Here is a 20124-nt window from a genome sequence, read left to right as displayed (position 1 = left end):
AAACAAATTATTTATCAATAAGAACGAAGTATTTAAAACAATGTCATTCCAGTAACAACCAGAGGGTACATTTATTCAATTCAAAACAATTCATTTGTATCCTATTATAAAAAAAATGAATGCCTTCGGAGACTTTTCCAAAAGTATTAACGCAAGTATAAACAAATTATTTATCAATAAGAACGAAGTATTTAAAACAATGTCATTCCAGTAACAACCAGAGGGTACATTTATTCAATTCAAAACAATTCATTTGTATCCTATCCTACAATCCTGGCATACTACACAATATTCCTAAAAAATCCGCAAGTTTTGGCTTATAAATTCAGGATGGTCGGAGAGAAAGTTTTTAGAGTAAGTGGAGCCCTAACGCAAATAATGCCAAATACCGGCGACCCAGGCGAAGCTACCCGTCAGCTATAATACATCGTAATCAGCTCGATAATCTTATATGCAGTACCAGTATGGCAGAGATCTAAAATGGCATAAAATGCCCATCAAATGTATTGTTCGAAAGATTGAAGCCCACCGTGAATCGGCTGATTGGACTTAATCAGAGCGACTTCAGACCTGGTAAATCTACCATCGACCGGATTTTGACAATGTGCCAAATCTTGGCAAAACCCCTTGAAAAAAATTTACACACAATACCTCTTCGTCGATTTTAAACCCGCCTTCGACAGCACGAAAAGGAGCTGCCCATATGCCGCTATGTCTGAATTTGATTTCGCCGCCAAACTTATATTGCTGTGCAAAATCACGTTGAACAACACCATCAGCTAAGTCTTATTTGGGAAGGACCTCTCCGAGCCGTTCGAAACTAAACGAGGTTTCAGACAGGGTGACCCCCTATCGCGCGATTTCTATAATTTGCTGCTGGAGAAAATTATACTCGCTGCAGAACTGAACCGCTCTGGAAAAATCTTATATATAAAAAGAAAGCCTAAAATGTGTGTTAGTTGGTAGCCGGTGTTTGAAGAGATGTGCCGGTCGATTTTGTTCAAGCTTTCACAAAAGTTGTGTATACCTCACGCGGTGGTTTGCACCTAGGTTTGGTTGCGATCGACGCACATTGTCTCGAGATATAGGCCAAAACGTGGACCCGGGTACCCCTAGAATGTGTTTATAGAATATGGATATCAAATGAAAGCTGTAGATTAGTGCTTCAGTAGAGGGTAATTTTCATACCCCTGGGTGACTAGGGTCTCGAGATATAGGCCAAAACGTGGACCCGGGTCCCCCTAGAATGTATTTATAGAATATGGAAAACAAATTAAAACTGTTGATGAGTGTTTTAGTAGAGGGTAGTTTTCGTACCCCTGGGTGACTAGGGTCTCGAGATGTAGGCCAAAACGTGGACCCGGATGCAACTAGAATGTGTGGGTAATATGGATATAAAATGAAAGCTGTTGCTGAGAGCTCTTAAGTAATTTTCATTGTGATATTCGATTTAGTCGCATCAACCTGGCAAAACTGACAAATATGCATGCGAAGCCGAAATTAAGACATGAATTAATAATACCCACATACATATTTACATACGTCCTATTCGATTTGGCTGAAATTTGGTATATAAATTTGCCTATATTAGTATTTACGGGAAGTAGACCAGAGACGGACTGGGACTGGGATTAGGACTGGGACTGGGACTGAGATTCGGAGTGGGACTGGAACAAGTTAGATACCACCCTGATGAGAATTTGTGATCGGTCGCACCTTTTGGATGGGGCGAAGCACTGCTACAACAACAACAACAACATACCACCCTCTGGGACTGGAAATAAGGGATGAAGAAGAATGAGAAGGACTTGAGAGAAGAGAAATGAGAGAAGGAGACTGAGAAAAAGATAGAATGAGACGAAGATAGAGATAGATGAATCGAAAAGGCGGAGGGTGGAGTGAATAAAAGGATTAGGAAAAAGCGAAGAGGGGGGAGGGCAGAGTTAGACTGAAAAAGCTTATTAAAATATATGCATATAGACCAAATTTAGCGCAGAACAACGTCTACCGGGTCTGCTAGTATTCTATAAAAGCGTGCAATTACTGGCGTATGCTGATGACAGTGATGTCATCGGCATGAACACCCGCGACGCAAGTTCTGCTTGCTCCAAACTGGAAAAAGAAGAGGTAAAGATGGGTTTGATGGTGATTGAGGGCGAAGGGCTATCATCGAGCAAAAATTCAGCGCATATGCGCTTTGGCAGGCATAAATTCGAAACCAGCATTAACACTAACAACAACATCAGCTCGGATATCCAGCGAAGAATCAATCTTGCCAATAAATGCTAATTTGGACTAGGTTGAAAAGTAAAGTCCTCTCTCGGCAAAAGAAAATCATGCATGAATCGGCTCTGGGGGTATTCGAGATAAAAGTTCTTCGAAAGATTTATAGATATCTACGCGAAGAAGATTTAATGATGAGATGTACGAGCTTCACTCAGACATCAACAGGGTGCAGCGAATTAAAACGCAGCGGCTACGCTGGCTTGGCCATGTTATCCAATTGAAGGATGACGCTCCAGATATAAAAGTTCTTTTATCGGAGCCTGCCTATGGAGGCTGAGGAAGGTGGAAAACAATTTCGACTGCCTTGGTGTGACCCATTGGCGCCGGATGGCAGAGCGATGGCGCGCCTTGTTAGATGGCAATAATCGTTTAAACGCCAATTATGTTAGTAAGTAAGAACGGCTAATTGAACTACCACTTCATGTAGATATTGGGCACGGCTGTTAATATCTACATAAGCGTAGGATAGAAGAGGATGCTTTCTGTCCACACTGTCACATCGATCTGGAAAACGTCATGTCTCACTGCCCTCGTTTTCACGGCGAAAAATTTTCTGTGCAAAGAATTTTTGGAGAGGAGCTTCCATTAGGAATCTAGTTCCCGGAATGTGCAGACAAATAGATTTATATATTTCCATATTCAAGTTTTCAATCAAAATAATTGGAAAAACACCTTTATTATTTAATTGTAGACGTTTCGACCGTTTATTGTGGTCTTCTTCAGGGCCTTGTTTCAAATTTATAAAGAAATTAAAATAACTTAATTTAGTTTCGCAGTTCTATAAAGGGTTAAAGTTACATATACAAGTTAAGGACTGAAGGTCCTCGATTTCTAAAAAAATTAAAGGGCCAACTTGCCCTGGATACTAAAACAAAAAAGTAGACTTATAATTACAAGTTAACAATTTTATTGAACTAAGATTAGATACACAAGTTTAGTATAAGATCCCGACGTAACTGCTCTCGCAATGTCTTCTGCGCCTTTTATAACAATTCTCTTGGCGTCGTTCCGTAGCCAGACAATGTGACCTCTAGGTGTGAGTTTGGCCTTCACTTCCAACAGGTATTTTACATGGCTAAAACTTGCAATTCAAAGTTTCACAACAGTGTGAAATAGAAATATGCTGAGTCCGCTACAATGTGCGGAGGTACTGCCTTGGTTCCCATAGGTTTGGTAACGTTGCGCAATATTGTCATTGCGCGATATGATAAAATGCACTTGGCCTTGAAGCGGGAGTTGGGTTGCAATTATGCTGCTTACAATAATTATGCTAACGAAGCTGCAGGTGGGCTACGTGACTGGGGGAAGAATAATTATGTTGACAAAGCGGCACGTGTGAAATTCAGCTTGTGCGAATACGACATGTTAGGTGCCGCCAGCGTGTTAACCCCCCCACTTGTATCGCAAATCTATTCGATGACCACCTTGGATATTTGCTCGTGCGATGAGGGGATTAAATCTGGTTGCGGTAACCTTAGGCAAGGATAGCACGTACAGAAATAGCGTACTGTTGGTGTAGATCGATGGCTTGCCATACTCAATGGCTTCAATGGCATTGGTGTATGGAAGGACGTCGATTTCACCAACAAGGTGGTTTATTTCATCTTTGCTTAAAAGGTTGATATTGACGATGCCAGCCTTAGACACATGGCAGGCGCGAATAAGTTCCTTCATATCCTCTTTTAGGATTGTGATTCTGTGTTGGATATCTTGCTGAAGCTTTTCCAGCTGCCTCGATCAAGGACATCGTTCGTGATTGTTACGATTCCGTTGAGCTTCTGCAATAGCTCGTTAGTTTTTTTGAAAATGGTATTGTTTACCTTGTATTGCTGTTCATTATTTTCCTTGGGGAGATTTTCGTTGCAAGGACTTTGTCCCAGTCAGTGGCATCAGGCGATCCAGCATTCGACTTCCAGGCAGATCAACCCAGCTGATTGATCGTTTTGCTCTTTCCGATTTATGTCCTCTTAGTTCGCTCAGGTATGTGCGGATTCTGTTTAATTGGAAAGATAGTACCTCTGTCGATGATGTTGTTTCATTAAGCGATTCTAGTGTTTGCTCTAGTCTGGTTGTTGCCAAGTCATATCGCTGCAGATCAATGGTGTGAATAAGTTTGAAGTGCCCATCAATTACACTGGATCACAAGTTCCAATTTTATTTCTACACCAGATACGACATTATGAAATTCCCATGTAAAATCACCCCTGATTTCGAAAATCAAGGTTATTTTTAATTCTATGGTAACATTATTGAGATATTTACGAATAACGGTTTTTTCAAAAAAAAAAAAAAAAAAAAATTGGGTCCACTTAGTCATACATATCTCGAGAACGAATTAAGCAATTCCAAAACGGTTTGAAGCTTTTAAAAGTTCATAAAATTTTCGGTAATAGTGCAGTTTACGGTACCCACCAAAATTTGGGCCAAAATTTTGGAGTGAGGTATCAAAAGACGCGCATTCACGTCTAGATTAAGAATCCGAACTCGTTCAAAAGATATTAACGAAAAACCGAAAAAAGACCCGCGGGTACCTCCGAAACCGGGGGTGGGAACGATAGTATTTTTGCGCAGAACACCTTTCTGCGTTGGCGGCCTTCGGCCGCGCTTATAAAAAATAACCCTTGGCTACGCCATGCCAAGTCCGGGTGTGTGGTATAACTGTGGCTACCGCCACGGTGATGCACAATTTTTTTGTGGGTAAAACACAACAACAACCACATGAAAATCGGCAACTTCAACTGCAAATATCTCCGGACAGAGATAAAATTTTTCTTTTCCGCCTTCGGATTATTGTTTTCGAAATTAATACGCGTCTTTTGATACCTCACTCGAAAATTTTGGCCCAAATTTCGGTGGGTACCGTAAACTGCACTACTACCAAAATTTTCTATAAAGTACATACAGTGCATACAGCACTTTTGCTTGGCCCTAGAGATTGAAAGATAACGTTACGAATTTTTTCCATTTTTCCAACTTCTTATTTTTTTGCAGATTTGTTTTTTTCTCTCTAAGCTCTGTTTTAATCAGGGATGCACCTTAACGTTAAGCTAATCGTTTATCAAAAAATTTCCACCGTTTCCGTTGAAACACTTCGAAATATTATCGATAAAGAAATTATCAAGATAAATTGTATCTCGTTTTTAACCGAAACGAAAAGCTTTCGTTAACGTTAAAAACGTTAACGAAAACGTGATACTTTATGTTTGAATTGTGCTGGCAATGCTATAGCCATGGTGAAGCCGTAAGGTGGCAACAACGAGCGCACATACACACACAAACTCTATGTAATTTGTTTGTGTAATTCGTTGGTGGTAATGTCAAAAATACTCTGAGAAATGTTCGTACTGTCAAAATTCATGAGAAAAGTTGCAATCAGCTTGGCTAATGCTTTCACCTTTAATGACTCCGCCATCAATCAGCTTTGCCAGCATAGTTTGAAATTAATAATCAACATAAACGATTTGATTTCGTTTTGATATGGCAGAAAACGAAACGAAATCATTTCGTTAATTTGACGATCTTAACGTTAATAAACGAAACGAAATGATATCGTTTCGTTGGTTAAGCATGCCTGGTTTTAATACAAAAAAAAAAAATAAGCTTTCATTCAACAAAATTTATGGACTATTAAAAAATTATGAGCATTCAAGTAAATATAACCATTGAATACTGAAGTACCCTACTGGTACATATGTGTTAATATTCGCTTACTGATATACGAATACTAACACATATGTACCAGTAGAGTACTTAAGTATTAAATGGATATATTTACTTGATTGCTTATAACTTTTGTATTTGTCCATCGCTTTTGTTGAATGAAAGCGTATTTTTTTTTTGTAATAAAACAGAGCTTAGAGAGAAAACAAAAAAATCTGCAAAAACTAACTAACTGATATACGAATACTAACACATATGTACCAGTGGGGTACTTAAGTATTAATTGGGAATATTTACATGAATGCTTATACCTTTTGTATTAGTCCATCGATTTTGTTGAGTAAAAGCTTTCTTTTTGTAATAAAACAGAGCTTAGAGAGAAAAAAAAACAAATCTGCAAAAAAAAAAAAAAGTTTTCGAGACCTTCCTCGCAAAATTCAATTTTTTTTTATATATTTATCTTTGAATCTGCAAGGCCTATCAAAAAGTGTTGTATGCACAGTTTATAGAAAATTTTATTACCTTTTAAAAACTTCAACCCGTTTTGGAATTGCTCAATTCGTTCTTGAGATATATATGATTAAGTGGACCCAATTTTTTTTTGTTTTTGTAAAAAACCGTTATTCGTAAATATCTCAAAAACGTTACCATAGAATTAAAAATAACCTTGATTTTCGAAATCAGGGGTTGACTTTACATAGGAATTTCATAATGGCGTCTCTGGTGCATTTTGGCTGTAAACCAGTGTTATGCAGGCGTATCCCTCTCGTATGGTAGCTAGTGGTGAGTCTATCTTGGATATATCGTACGAGTGTACAGTTGCGCAGAGGCAGATGCTATTAAATAAATGAAGACATTATGCTAATTCCATTGGTTAATTTTCCATACCCACTTACGTATATTATAATTCTAGTATTAATTTTCTAATCTACAAGATTTTACACATTCATTCATTCATACAGTGTTGCGTACAACAAGCAGAATAAATGTATGTTGAGTTATTAAATTATTGATGTATAGGACCTTAGATACAGGAACTTCTTATTGTACGCAACTTTATGCATTTGTAACGATAGCGGTTGTATATGAAGTAAAACACAGTAGTTTTTATAAACTTTTAACTTTTAATTACTTCAGCGGGTTGCACTATGTAAATTACATTCAGTAAAAAGCAAAGCAAGAAGAAAGATTCTAAACAATGACATTTCATATTCTTTCATTACATTCCTTCGCATTGGAATAACAGGGTTGCCAGATGGGCACGAACATGCCGGCCGCCTTGAGCGACCGATAAGAGTTCGAAATTAAATTCATGTTTACAAATTGAATTCACATTTCAATTACTAAAAATATCTTAGATAGTTAAATATTTACATTTCAAATACGTATGTATTAAGAGATCAACATTACAGTACAGACTCATCTTGTGTTGGCAGCAACGTTAGCTTCGCTATAGGCCGAACCAATTCACCATCGGCAGTCTCCAGTCTTACTACACGTACTAATCCGTCTGTGCCAGGATGACACTGAATGACACGCCCAAGTCGCCATTTAGTAGGTGGGCTAGTTGGATCGTGAATGATAACGACGTCATCTTCCTTAAGATTTGCGGAGGAACGAAATCATTTAGCCCTTTGTTGAAGGTTGACGAGATATTCGTTTCGACAACGGGACCACAAATGTTGTCGCATTGCGCTAATAGCTTGCCATCTTTGACGCAACCTTCCTGAAACATTTTCGGTATCAGGTTCAGGCAGCGCCTTGATTGGCTCACCAATCAGGAAATGACCAGGGGTGAGAACTTCCGGGTCATCAGCATTAGCAGAGTGCCAATAGAGCGGTCGAGAGTTGACGCAAGCTTCAATTTCCGTCAACAGGGTAGAAAATTCTTCGTATGTTAATAATGAATTACCCAGAGCTCGTTTCAGGTGATATTTAACTCGCTTCACCCCTGTCTCCCAATAGCCACCCATATGTGGCGCGCTCGGCGGGTTAAAGTGCCATAACAATTGCATATTTGCCAGATACGAGGTAACTTTTTCATCTCTCAAGCAGCGGTGGTAGGCGGCGTATAACTGTTTCTCAGCACCTACGAAATTGGTTCCGTTGTCCGAATAGACATGCTGGCAATAACCCCTTCTATTTATAAATCTCGAAAGAGCGGCAGTAAACGCTGGTGAGGAGAGATCTCCGACGAGTTCGAGGTGCATTGCCCAAGTACTCATGCATATGAAACTTCATATATATGCCTTGCATGATTTAGCTCCTCTGCTTTGAGAGAACTTGATAAAATAGGGTCCTGCAAAGTCGACAGCGCTGTGCAAAAAACATCGATAACTTGTTAGGCGGCTGCTTGGCAGATCCGACATCGCTTGACCTAGCGGTTGACGGTTTATACGTTTACATTTTACGCAGTTGTTGAAGACTGCGCGAACGAGATTCCGAGAACTCATAACCCAAAAACGACGTTGAAGAACGGTTTGCATAATTTGCGGACCGGCGTGAAGCGTGCTGCGATGAATGTCGAGAACTATTAGCTTAACCAGGACTGAGTTTTTCGGTAGAATTATAGGGTGTTTGACCTCTGCAGAGACCGAAGCACGTTTTATCCCCCCGCCAACACGGAGAATGCCCTCAGGATCCAAAAACGGTTGAACCCGGATTAGAGTAATTCGCAATGGTATAGGTTTGTTTGACCTGCAAGAAACAATCTCTTTCGGAAAAGCGTTAGTTTGGATATACTTTACCAGAGTATTTTCAGCGTGACGAATTTCACCGCAGGTGAGAGCGCCAGTAGTGCATTGACTGCTGATTGTTTGTAGATTTTTGATGAAGCGTATAGCGTAGGCCATAACCCTCTTTAGTTTAGTGTACGAATTATATCTTGCTAATAGGTCCCACTCTTCCGTTGCTTGAGTGAGATGCGATGCGGGCTTGGTATTTCGTAATTCGGAACTAGCAGTTGGATCGAGCTTCATCATTTGTTCTAAATCTTCGTTCGTCTGATGTTGCCACTGATTTTCACCTTCGGATAACCAACTTGGGCCTTGCCACCAAAGGCAATGCGCGAGTAGATACGAAGGAATTAATCCTCTAGATGCGCAGTCCGCTGGATTATTCTCTGAACGGACGTGTCGCCAACACTGAGGAGCCAAAACTTCCTGCACAGCGGCTACGCGGTTTGCTACGAAGACTGACTATCGACTTGGATGACTTTTTAACCAAGCTAGAGTTATAGTCGAGTGTGGACTGACTCGCATATAACTTTTTCATATTACCATCGAAGCTTAGCTGGATCTGCTTGACAAGTTTAGCGCCTAGATGCGCTGCGCACAATTCTAAGCATGGAAGGGTCGTACTTTTTAAAGGCGCGACTTTTGCGCGTGCGGCGAACAAAACTACTTTAAATTTTCCATCGAGTATTTGCGTGCGACAGTAAAGTGCGGCAGCGTAGGCGCGTTGCGATGCGTCCGTGAAGACATGGTATTCAGCGTGATCGTAAATTTTGCCGGTGCCAATCCAACGATTTAATTTGAGTGCAGTGAGTTCAGGCAACTGCGGACGATAAGCAAGCCATTCCTTTGCGACATCGACAGGCACTGGTTCGTCCCGATCAACATCCGCTCGCCAAATTCGCTGCAGCCAAATTTTCGATAAAATTGTACAAGGTGCGATTAATCCGAGTGGATTGAAGATTTTACTTGAATCCGACAAAAAAGCTCTTTTCGTAAGAACTGCAGGCAGTGGTGTTAAGTTCACTGCTATCGATAAATAATCGTCGCTCGTGTTCCAAGTAGTACCCAATGTACGTACTTCATCGCCGTCAGCCAACAAGTGTGAAATTTGCTTCGATGCGTGCGGTATATTTTCCTTAAGCTCATTGCAATTTGTAGCCCATTTACGTAACTTGAACCCAGCGTTAGATATAACTACGGTTACATTACTTTGCAGCTTCATAAGTTCGTCGATAGAAAACGATCCCGTGAGGAGATCGTCCATGTAAAAATCGCGCATGATGACTCTAGCGGCTTCTTTGTGCTCTTCATCGGCATCTAAAGCTGCTTGGTGCAGAGAACGTACGGCCAAGTGTGAAGCCGAAGCGACGCCGTAAGTTACACGGATCATTCGATAGTCTCGAATAGGTTCGGTTGGTGCATCACGCCAAACTATGCGTTGATAGTCAGCATCTTCTTCATATACATGAACTTTCCGATACATTTTTTCGACGTCGGCTATCATAGAGTAGCGATGAGTCCGAAAACGTACCATTATAGAGAACAGATCCTCTTGTAGCTGTGGGCCTATCATCAAAGCGTCGTTTAACGAGAAGCCGGTCGATGTTTTCATGGAAGCGTTAAAAACCACTCTCAGTTTAGTGGTGGAACTAGTGTCTTTCACCACAGCATGGTGTGGCATGTAGTAGCTTTTATGCGGTGACGCGTCACCCACGAGCTCCATGTGACCCATACTTAAGAGCTCCCGCATAAACTCGGAGTATTGTCGACGTAGCTCGTCATCCATATCGAAACGTTTTTCCATTCGTAGCAAACTTCGTATAGATATGTTTCTCGACTCACCTAAGGGTACAGACTCCTTAAAAGGCAGGCGAACTATATAGCGCCCGTCTTTGGCGCGGCGGCAATGCTGGCGAAAGTGCTTTTCGCAAGCCTCTTCTTCAACAGTTAAAAATTGCTTAGGCGGAAACTCCTCGAGTTCCCAGAACTTACTCACCATTCTAATGAGTGGCACATCACAATAAAGGGAGAGAAGACCAGTATTGGGACTGGATGAACGCATGGCTTTTCCGAAAAGAACCCAACCGAAAACTGTGTTTTGTGCCATAGGTGTATTAGGCGGCCCCTTACAGAGCCCAGATAGCAAAAATTTGTCCATTTCGTCCATCCCTATTAAAACATCGATAGGGCCAGGTTTGGCGAAGTGCCGATCAGCCAGATCGAGATTTTGTATGTGCGGCCAAGATGGCATCTGTACACAAACGCTAGGTAGATCGTTTGTGATCTTCGATAATATAAGCGAATTGACTGTAAAATTCGTAGCAAGAGATCGAGGTGTGAGTGAGAGAACGGTCTCTCCTTTAACTTGACCACCATCTGACGAACCAATCCCAGTGACATGAGCTGCCGAAGGTTTTCTAGGTAAACGAAGGATGCAGACCTCTGTCACGAAGGATGCATGTGAGCCGTTGTCAAACAACATTCGTGCGGGTTGCCATCGACCTGTCTGGTCTTGCAGGTAGACTTCCGCAGTTGCCAACAAGATGGCCTTGTAAGCTTCAGCGTGGTGAGATGCTACACAACCAAAATGCGGTGCCTCAGGGTTGGCATTTATAGACGACGTTGCGGTTGAATCATTCATTGTTGAAGACGTAGAATTTTGTATAAAAAGATTGCTTTGCGGCTTTACGAACGGAGAAGCATGCACATTTAGATCAGCACCATGAAGTAGGGTGTGATGTCGACGTCGGCAGATGTTGCATACTGATGATCTACGACACTTTGCTATAAAATGACCTTTGCTCAAACAATTGAGGCAAGCGCTGTGTTTCTTAATAACTGCAAACCTAGAAGCGGCATCTAATTTATGAAAACTTCGACAGCGTAGATGTTGTGTTTGGCATTGCAATGCATACAGGGTGCTACGTTCGCTACGGCACTAGAGTTGGAAGACGGTGTGTGCTGCTCACCAACCGCATGAAGGACGTTTGTTGTAGTCTTCGCTGCTACTTTGAGCTGACGCGTTCCTTGGGATGTCGTCGACAGTGTAGTAGTCGTCGGCAACATTTCGAGCGAGCGAGCGCGTATTTCTAAAAATTCGACCAACTCTTCGAAGGTAGGCAAAGCATCCTTGACTAACCAAAGCTTCCATTGTTTTCTGGTTTCGTAAGCCAGTTTTGAAACCGTGATGTGAATGAGCCAGTCGTCCCAAAATTCGACAGGCCTACCTAACGCACGAAGTGAACCAACGTGCTGCATAGTGACGTTTAGAATTTGCTTAATAGCCTTACCAGTATCTCGCGGTGCTTTTTCGATCGCGAAATAGTTTAAAATGTTACTGCCATATAATTATAGCTTCTCATAAGCGCGTGTATTTGTGAGCGACACTTCCACAATTACAATTGCATACTTTTGGGAGCATCTCAGATAAGATATCTGCATGTGTTTGTGCATCTCTTCTCCGCTGTGTGTACGTACATATGTGTAGACATAATGATTGATTCCTTTATGTAGATACATAATGATGGATTTATGGATGTGCATACAAGGCGCTGCTTAGCATCGGCTTAGAGATGGCAGCACCCCTTAGTGTTGCTAATATTCGTAACAATATGTTACCTTAACATCGGATGAAACAAATTTAAATTGTTGCATACGAGAGGCGTGTAGTTCGGCCTTTTCTTTTGACAATTCCAAATCCCTTATCCAATCATTGAGTTGCGCTTGTGACAAAGAGTTTCTTTCGTTTTCCGTTTGAAATCCAGTACAACATGATGCCGCGTAATCAGATACTGCTGTTGACAATGATACTGGAGACGGAACTAAAGTTGAATTTGATTCTGGCAATGTAGCTTCCGTTGAATTTAGTTCTGGTAATGACACTGTAGATACGCTCGCATACCTTACTTTTCTTGACTTTCCAACCCCAAGTACTTTTGTAGTACAAATATAGCAGTCCGTTGAATGGCAAGTTGGTTCCCTCCACTTCATTGGTGTAATAAATTTCATATGTCGCCTAAATAGATAGTTTCAGAAATTAGTCAGCTATGCATTAAAAGGGAGCAAATTCTTAATTTTTACAACGCACCTTTTTGTTCCGGTTTCCGAAAAAATCAATTCGACTCGACATGTGGTGCACACAGTATTTGGTGTTCATGTTTATACTTAGTTGAGCCGAGCTCACAGAGTATATTAACTTTGATTGGATAACGGTTGGTTGTACAGGTATAAAGGAATCGAGATAGATATAGACTTTCATCAAAATCATCAGTATCGAAAAAAAAATTTTTTCAGCCATGTCCGTCCGTCCGTCTGTCCGTTAACACGATAACTTGAGTAAATTTTGAGGTATCTTAATGAAATTTGGCATGTAGGTTCCTGGGCACTCATCTCGGATCGCTATTTAAAATGAACGATATCGGACTATAACCACGCCCAATTTTTCGATATCGAAAATTTCGAAAAACCGAAAAATTGCGATAATTCACTACCAAAGACGGATAAAGCGATGAAACTTGTTAGGTGAGTTGAACCTATGACGCAGAATAGAAAATTAGTAAAATTTTGGACAATGGGCGTGGCACCACTTTTAAAAGAAGTTAATTTAAAAGTTTTGCCAGGCAGGAACGTTATTCCTATTACTATATGTATGCTTAATAAAAATTAGCAAAATCGGAGAACGACCACGCCCACTTAAAAAAAAATTTTTTTTAAGTCAAATTTTAACAAAAAATTTTATATCTTTACAGTATATAAGTAAATTATGTCAACATTCGACTCCAGTAGTGATATGGTACAATAAAATACAAAAATAAAAGAAAATTTCTAAATTGCCCTTTTTCATTTAATTTGTCTAGGATACTTTTACTGCCATAATTCGAACAAAAATTTACCAATCCTTGTAAAATTTGGTAGGGGCTTAGATTCTAGGACGATAACTGTTTTCTGTGAAAAAGGGTGAAATCGGTTGAAGCCACGCCCAGTTTTCATACGCAGTCGACCGTCTCTCCTTCCGCGTGGCCTTTAACACGATAACTTGAGCAAAAATCGATATCACGTACTTACCTGAACTCGCTTTATCTTGGTATAAAAAATGGCAGAAATCCAACTATATCCACGCCCACTTTTTCGACATCGAAAAATACGAAAAAAGAAAAAATGTCATATTTCTATACCAAATACGAAAAAAGGTATGAAACATGGTAATTGGATTGGTTTATTAACGCAAAATATAACTTTAGAAAAAAACTTTGTAAAATGGGTGTGACACCTACCATATTATATAGAAGAAAAAGAAAAAATTCGGCAGGGCGAAATCAAAAGCCCTTGGAATCTTGGCAGGAATACTGTTCGTGGTTTACATATATAAACCTTTATGGCGATATCATGAAATGGCGTCCACCTATAGAACTAAGGCCTACGCCCCTTTAAAATGCTCATTAACAACTTTCATTTTATACCCATATCGTACAAACAAATTCTAGTGTCAGCCCTGGTCCACCTTTATGGCGATATCCCTAAATGGCGTCCGCCTATAGAACTATGGCCCACTCCCCCTTAACACATTAACACATTCCAGGGTTACCCTAGGTTCATTTTCCTACATCGTGATTTTCCCGTATTTTGTCTCCATAGCTTTCAGCTGAGTATGTAATGTTCGGTGACACCCGAACTTAGCCTTTCTTACTTGTTTTTCATTGTTTTTATGCTCAATTCCAAAATACTTATAGTATGTAACTTTCAAAGGATTTGAAAATACACATCGCATCCTTTTACCGATAAATTGACCGCAGATGAAACAGAACATATCTGGATCATTTGTACACTAAAACTCTCGCGCCCTTTTATTATACTCAGTTGAGCAGAGCTCACAGAGTATATTAAGTTTGATTGGATAACGGTTGGTTGTACATATATAAAGGAATCGAGATAGATATAGACTTCCATATATCAAAATAATCAGGATCGAAAAAAAATTTGATTGAGCCATGTCCGTCCGTCCGTCCGTCCGTTAACACGATAACTTGAGTAAATTTTGAGGTATCTTGATGAAATTTGGTATGTAGGTCCCTGAGCGCTCATCTCAGATCGCTGTTTAAAATGAACGATATCGGACTATAACCACGCCCACTTTTTCGATATCGAAAATCTCGAAAAACCGAAAAAGTGCGATAATTCATTACAAAAGACAGATAAAGCGACGAAACTTGGTAGGTGAGTTGATCTTATGACGCAGAATATAAAATTAGTAAAATTTTGGACAATGGGCGTGGCACCGCCCACTTTTAAAAGAAGGTAATTTAAAATTTTGCAAGCTGTAATTTGGCAGTCGTTGAAGATATCATGATGAAATTTGGCAGGAATGTTACTGCTATTACTGTATGTACGCTCAATAAAAATTAGCAAAATCGGAGACGGACCACGCCCACTTTTAAAAAAAAATTTTTTTTAAAGTAAAATTTTAACAAAAAATTTAATATCTTTACAGTATATATGTAAATTATGTCAACATTCAACGCCAGTAATGATATGGTGCAACAAAATACAAAAATAAAAGAAAATTTCAAAATGGGCGTGGCTCCGCCCTTTTTCATTTAATTTCTCTAGGATACTTTTAACGCCATAAGTCGAACAAAAATTAACCAATCCTTTTGAAATTTGGTAGGGGCATAGATTTTATGACGTTAACTGTTTTCTGTGAAAATGGGCGAAATCGGTTGATGCCACGCCCAGTTTTTATACACAGTTGTCCGTCTGTCCTTCTGCATGGCCGTTAACACGATAACTTGAGCAAAAATCGACATATCTCTAATGAACTTAGTTCACGTGCTTGCTTGAACTCACTTTATTTCGGTATGAAAAATGAACGAAATCCGACTATGACCACGCCCATTTTTTCGATATCGAAAATTACGAAAAATTAAAAAAATGCCATAATTCTATACCAAATACGACAAAAGGGATGAAACATGGTAAGGTAATTGGATTGTTTTATTGACGCGAAATATAACTTTAGAAAAAACTTTATAAAATGGTTGTGACACCTACCACATTAAGTAGAAGAAAATGAAAAAGTTCTGCAGGGCGAAATAAAAAACCCTTAAAATCTTGGCAGGTACTACATATATAAATAAATTAGCGGTATCCAACAGATGATGTTCTGGGTCACCCTGGTCCACATTTTGGTCGATATCTGGAAAACTCCTTCACATATACAACTACCACCACTCCCTTTTAAAACTCTCATTAATACGTTTAATTTGATACCCATATCGTGCAAACATATTCTAAAGTCACCCCTGGTCCACCTTTATGGCGATATCTCGAAAAGGCGAACACCTATAGAACGAAGGCCCACTGTCTTTTAAAAATACTCATTAACACCTTTCATTTGATACCCATATTGCACAAAAGCATTCTAGGGTCACTCCAGCTCCACCGTTATGGCGATATCTCGAATCGGCGTCCACCTATGGAACTAAGGATTACTCCCTTTTAAAATACTAATTAACACCTTTCTTTTGATACCCATATTGTACAAACAAATTCTAGGGTCACCCCTGGTCCACCTTTATGGCGATATCTCGAAAATGCGACCACCTATACAACAACCACCACTCCCTTTTAAAACCCTCATTAATACCATTAATTTGATACCTATATCGTACAAACACATTCTAGAGTCACCCCTGGTCCACCTTTATGGCGATATTTCGAAACGGCGTCCACCTATAGAATTAAGGCCCACTCCCTTTTAAAGTACTCATTAACACCTTTCGTTTAATGCCCGTATTGTACAAACAAATTCTAGGGTCACCCCTGGTCCACCTTTATGGCGATATCTCGAAACGGCGTCCACCTATGGAACTAAGGATTACTCCCTTTTAAAATACTCATTAACATCTTTCTTTTGATACCCATATTGTACAAACAAATTCTAGGGTCACCCCTGGTCCACCTTTATGGCGATATCTCGAAACGGCGTCCACCTATGGAACTAAGGATTACTCCCTTTTAAAATACTCATTAACACCTTTCATTTGATACCCATATCGTACAAACGCATTCTAGAGTCACCCCTGGTCCACCTTTATGGCGATATCTCGAAAAGGCGACCACCTATACAACAACCACCACTCCCTTTTAAAACCCTAATTAATACCTTTAATTTGATACCCACCTTCCACCTTCATGGCGATATTTCGAAACGGCACCCACATATAGAACTAAGGCCCACTCCCTTTTAAAATACTCATTAACACCATTCGTTTGATGCCCATATTGTACAAACAAATTCTAGGGTCACCGCTGGTGTCCACCTTTGTGGCGATATCTCGAAACGGCGTCCACCTATGGAACTAAGGATTACTCCCTTTTAAAATACTCATTAACACCTTTCATTTGATACCCATATCGTACAAACGCATTCTAGAGTCAACCCTGATCCACCTTTATGGATATATCCCTAAATGGCGTCCACCTATAAAACTATGGCCCACTCCCTCATAAAATACTCTTTAATGCCTTTCATTTGATACACATGTCATACAAACACATTCCAGGGTTTCCCTCGGTTCATTTTCCTACATGGTTATTTTCGCTTATGTTGTCACCATAGCTCTCAACTGAGTATGTAATGTTCGGTTACACCCGAACTTAACCTTCCTTACTTGTTCATATTATATTTTTAAGTAAATGACGGGTTATAAATTGCAATTATAAACTGAACAGTATCCGGCGGGCCTTGCAGATATTATGAAGGAACAAGGCGCATGTAATATTATTTATACTTAGATCAAGAAAAAATTCAAGTCTACCTAGATAAAGAGGTTCCCTAGTTCTACAAAGAAAGCACTACCTACTTTAAAAATAATTCGTAAATATCTCAAAAACGTTACCATAGAATTAAAAATAACCTTGATTTTCGGAATCAGGAGTGATATTACGTAGGAGTTTCATAATGGCGTCTCTGGTGCAGAAAAAAAAATTGGAATTTGTGATCCAGTGGTGTCAAAAGTATCACTGCTATGTTGCTGTGATTCTTTTATTTTTCTCATTGCTTTATTTTGCACTTTTAATTGTTCATTTAGATTCTCGATTATTAGCGCCAAATTGCCGTTCGCTGTATATTCTTCTTCACTGCTTTCGTCACTTGGTAGTTAACGTTTTGTTGTTGGTCTTTTCTATTTAACCTTGTTTTTGGTGCCATGGCTTTTTTAATATTTTTTAAAATTTAATCTCCACTGTTCTTTGTAATATATTTTTACTTTATTCTGTTCAACGTCTGTTTAAATATATTCCCGTAGACTTTTTGTGTTAAATTTTTTTTTTTTAGATTTTCTCCTTTAATTATCAGCGAAAATTTCTCCTGACACATATTGGTTAGAGTTTCCAGCTCTCTTTCTAAGTCGTTATTATCCTGGTTTAACAAATTTCCAACGTCTTGGAGAAATCCAAACATAAAACTAAGGTCATTTAGTTGTGTAAATCCTGTAAGAATTTGTTGTTGGAGACGATTGAGAACACTTTTCATAACGCGAGAAATTTCACATTCTTCGGAAAGACCAATCAATATCTCTGGTCGATTCTCCGGGCATTTTGCGGCGCCTTCTTACATGTTTTACTATATCAGTATTCCATTTTTCCCAAAGAAACTTCAATTTTCAATTTCTGCGTCACAAAGTGTATCGAATTTCGGATAGTTCAGTCGCTAATGATTTAAGATCATGTTAAGCTTCTCTAAAATTCATCCTCGGTTCTTGCAATCTAAGCAGCACTATCCTATCATCAATCGATCCTACTTAAGATTTCATACCAAAAATGAACTAATGTTATGAAACTAACATTTAGTACATATATCTTGCAACAGAACTGTAGCTTCGCTTCTGGTGTCTCTTGTGGTGTTAGTGTCCTCTGCTAATTGGTCTAAGTGTTCTACTACATTCTCTAGCCAAACGACGATAACGCTAACCGCTGGTATTCTGGCGCTCCATCGTGTTTCAGATTCACGTTTGACAGTTTTTGTTAAAGCATATTTTAATAATTGCCATCGTAACGATGATCGTGCGAAAATAAGATACATGCTTTTAATTATTCTGCAACCTGTCGCAAGTGTTCCGGATATACGCATGTATGTTTTAGTATAGTAAATTTTTTCCAGTAATCAATATTTTCTAAAAATAAGTTATAATAAAAATACAAATTATCCAGGAAGTTCTGCTTTGCGGACCATTTGGCGGCCGCCTGTGAGTAGCGCCCAGGGCAAGATTTTTCTATCTCGAAGATATCTATGTGCAGAATCTCGCAAGCACAGCTCGGAATCGGAGTGGGTTGAACGAAGGGTTTCGATGGATGCCTTTCATATTTATTTAGCCTGCAAGTGTCACAATGCGTAGCGTATTCCCTGATTTGTCAGGCCATTGCCGCAAAGTAAAAATTTTCAAGGATCTGCACCCTATTCTCCTGAGGATTCCTATGAGCTCAGTTATGCTCCTTTTCGATTATCTCATATATCCTATCAGAGACCGTGACATCTTCTACAATTGTTATTCTTATTGTATATCTTTGAAAATGGTTAACATAGACATCTTGCAAAGTGGCAAGGAATTTTTCGGGAATTTTTATTCCATTTACTACGTTAGGGTTGAGGCATTCCCTTAAAATGGTAATTAGTGAAGAGTTGTCGCATTTGAGATATTATACATAGTATCTATTGTAGCGAGAACAAGGATGCATCGAGGGCGATCTCCATCCCTGAAAACAATTTGATTCCGAACTATCTTGATCAGCATAATGCATTGTATCAGAGTCTATCTCGCGGTCTACATTATTTTCAGCAGCTGCCGACGTATCTTGTCGTAAAACGAATGAAGGCTGGGCAACCATGGACTCATTGAAGACGTTACACTCAGTTTTGAGTCGAGAAAGGGCGTCGGCAACTAAATTAGGTTTACCTTTTTTGTAGGTTATTTCACAGTTGCATTCTTCGAAGCTGACCTTCCAGCACACCAACTTCGCCTTAGAGTTGCGGCAACTCAAAGAAAATGTTAACGGCTGATGATCAGTGTATGTTTTGATTACGATACAAATATGATCTGAGATTATCAAGAGCCAACACGATCGCGAGCATCTCCTTTTCATTGGTTGCGTAGTTCTCTTCTGATTTGTTTAAGGAACGAGAAATAAATGCTATTGGTTTATCCTTACCTATGTGCCCTTGTGACAATACTGCACCAGTCGCATAGTTTGATGGGTCGGTCGTTAAATTAAAAGTCTTCTCAAAGTCTGGGCAAGCGAGGGCGTCGGCAGAAGTGAGCATTCTTTTCAAATCCTCGAAAGCCTGCAAAGCCGCACTGTCTAGTTCTATAGGTACCCTTTTCGATGCAGTAGCTTTAATTTGTGCGTTTTCTCCACGAGTTAGATTCGTCAATAGCTTTACAATTTT

At 39.6% G+C, this 20124-nt stretch overlaps 1 protein-coding gene across 1 annotated transcript in view; it reads left to right on the top strand.

Annotated features, from left to right (window-relative positions):
• Nucleotides 1–20124, top strand: part of LOC137235482 (calcium-dependent secretion activator-like) — a 3515579-nt gene that overhangs the window by 2285439 nt on the left and 1210016 nt on the right. The window lies entirely within an intron of this gene.

This window comes from Eurosta solidaginis, chromosome X, assembly GCF_040869045.1.
Source record: "Eurosta solidaginis isolate ZX-2024a chromosome X, ASM4086904v1, whole genome shotgun sequence".
NCBI classification, from domain to species: domain Eukaryota; kingdom Metazoa; phylum Arthropoda; class Insecta; order Diptera; family Tephritidae; genus Eurosta; species Eurosta solidaginis.
Note: the sequence above shows the minus strand (reverse complement) of the source record. Positions and strands in the feature narration are given on the sequence as shown.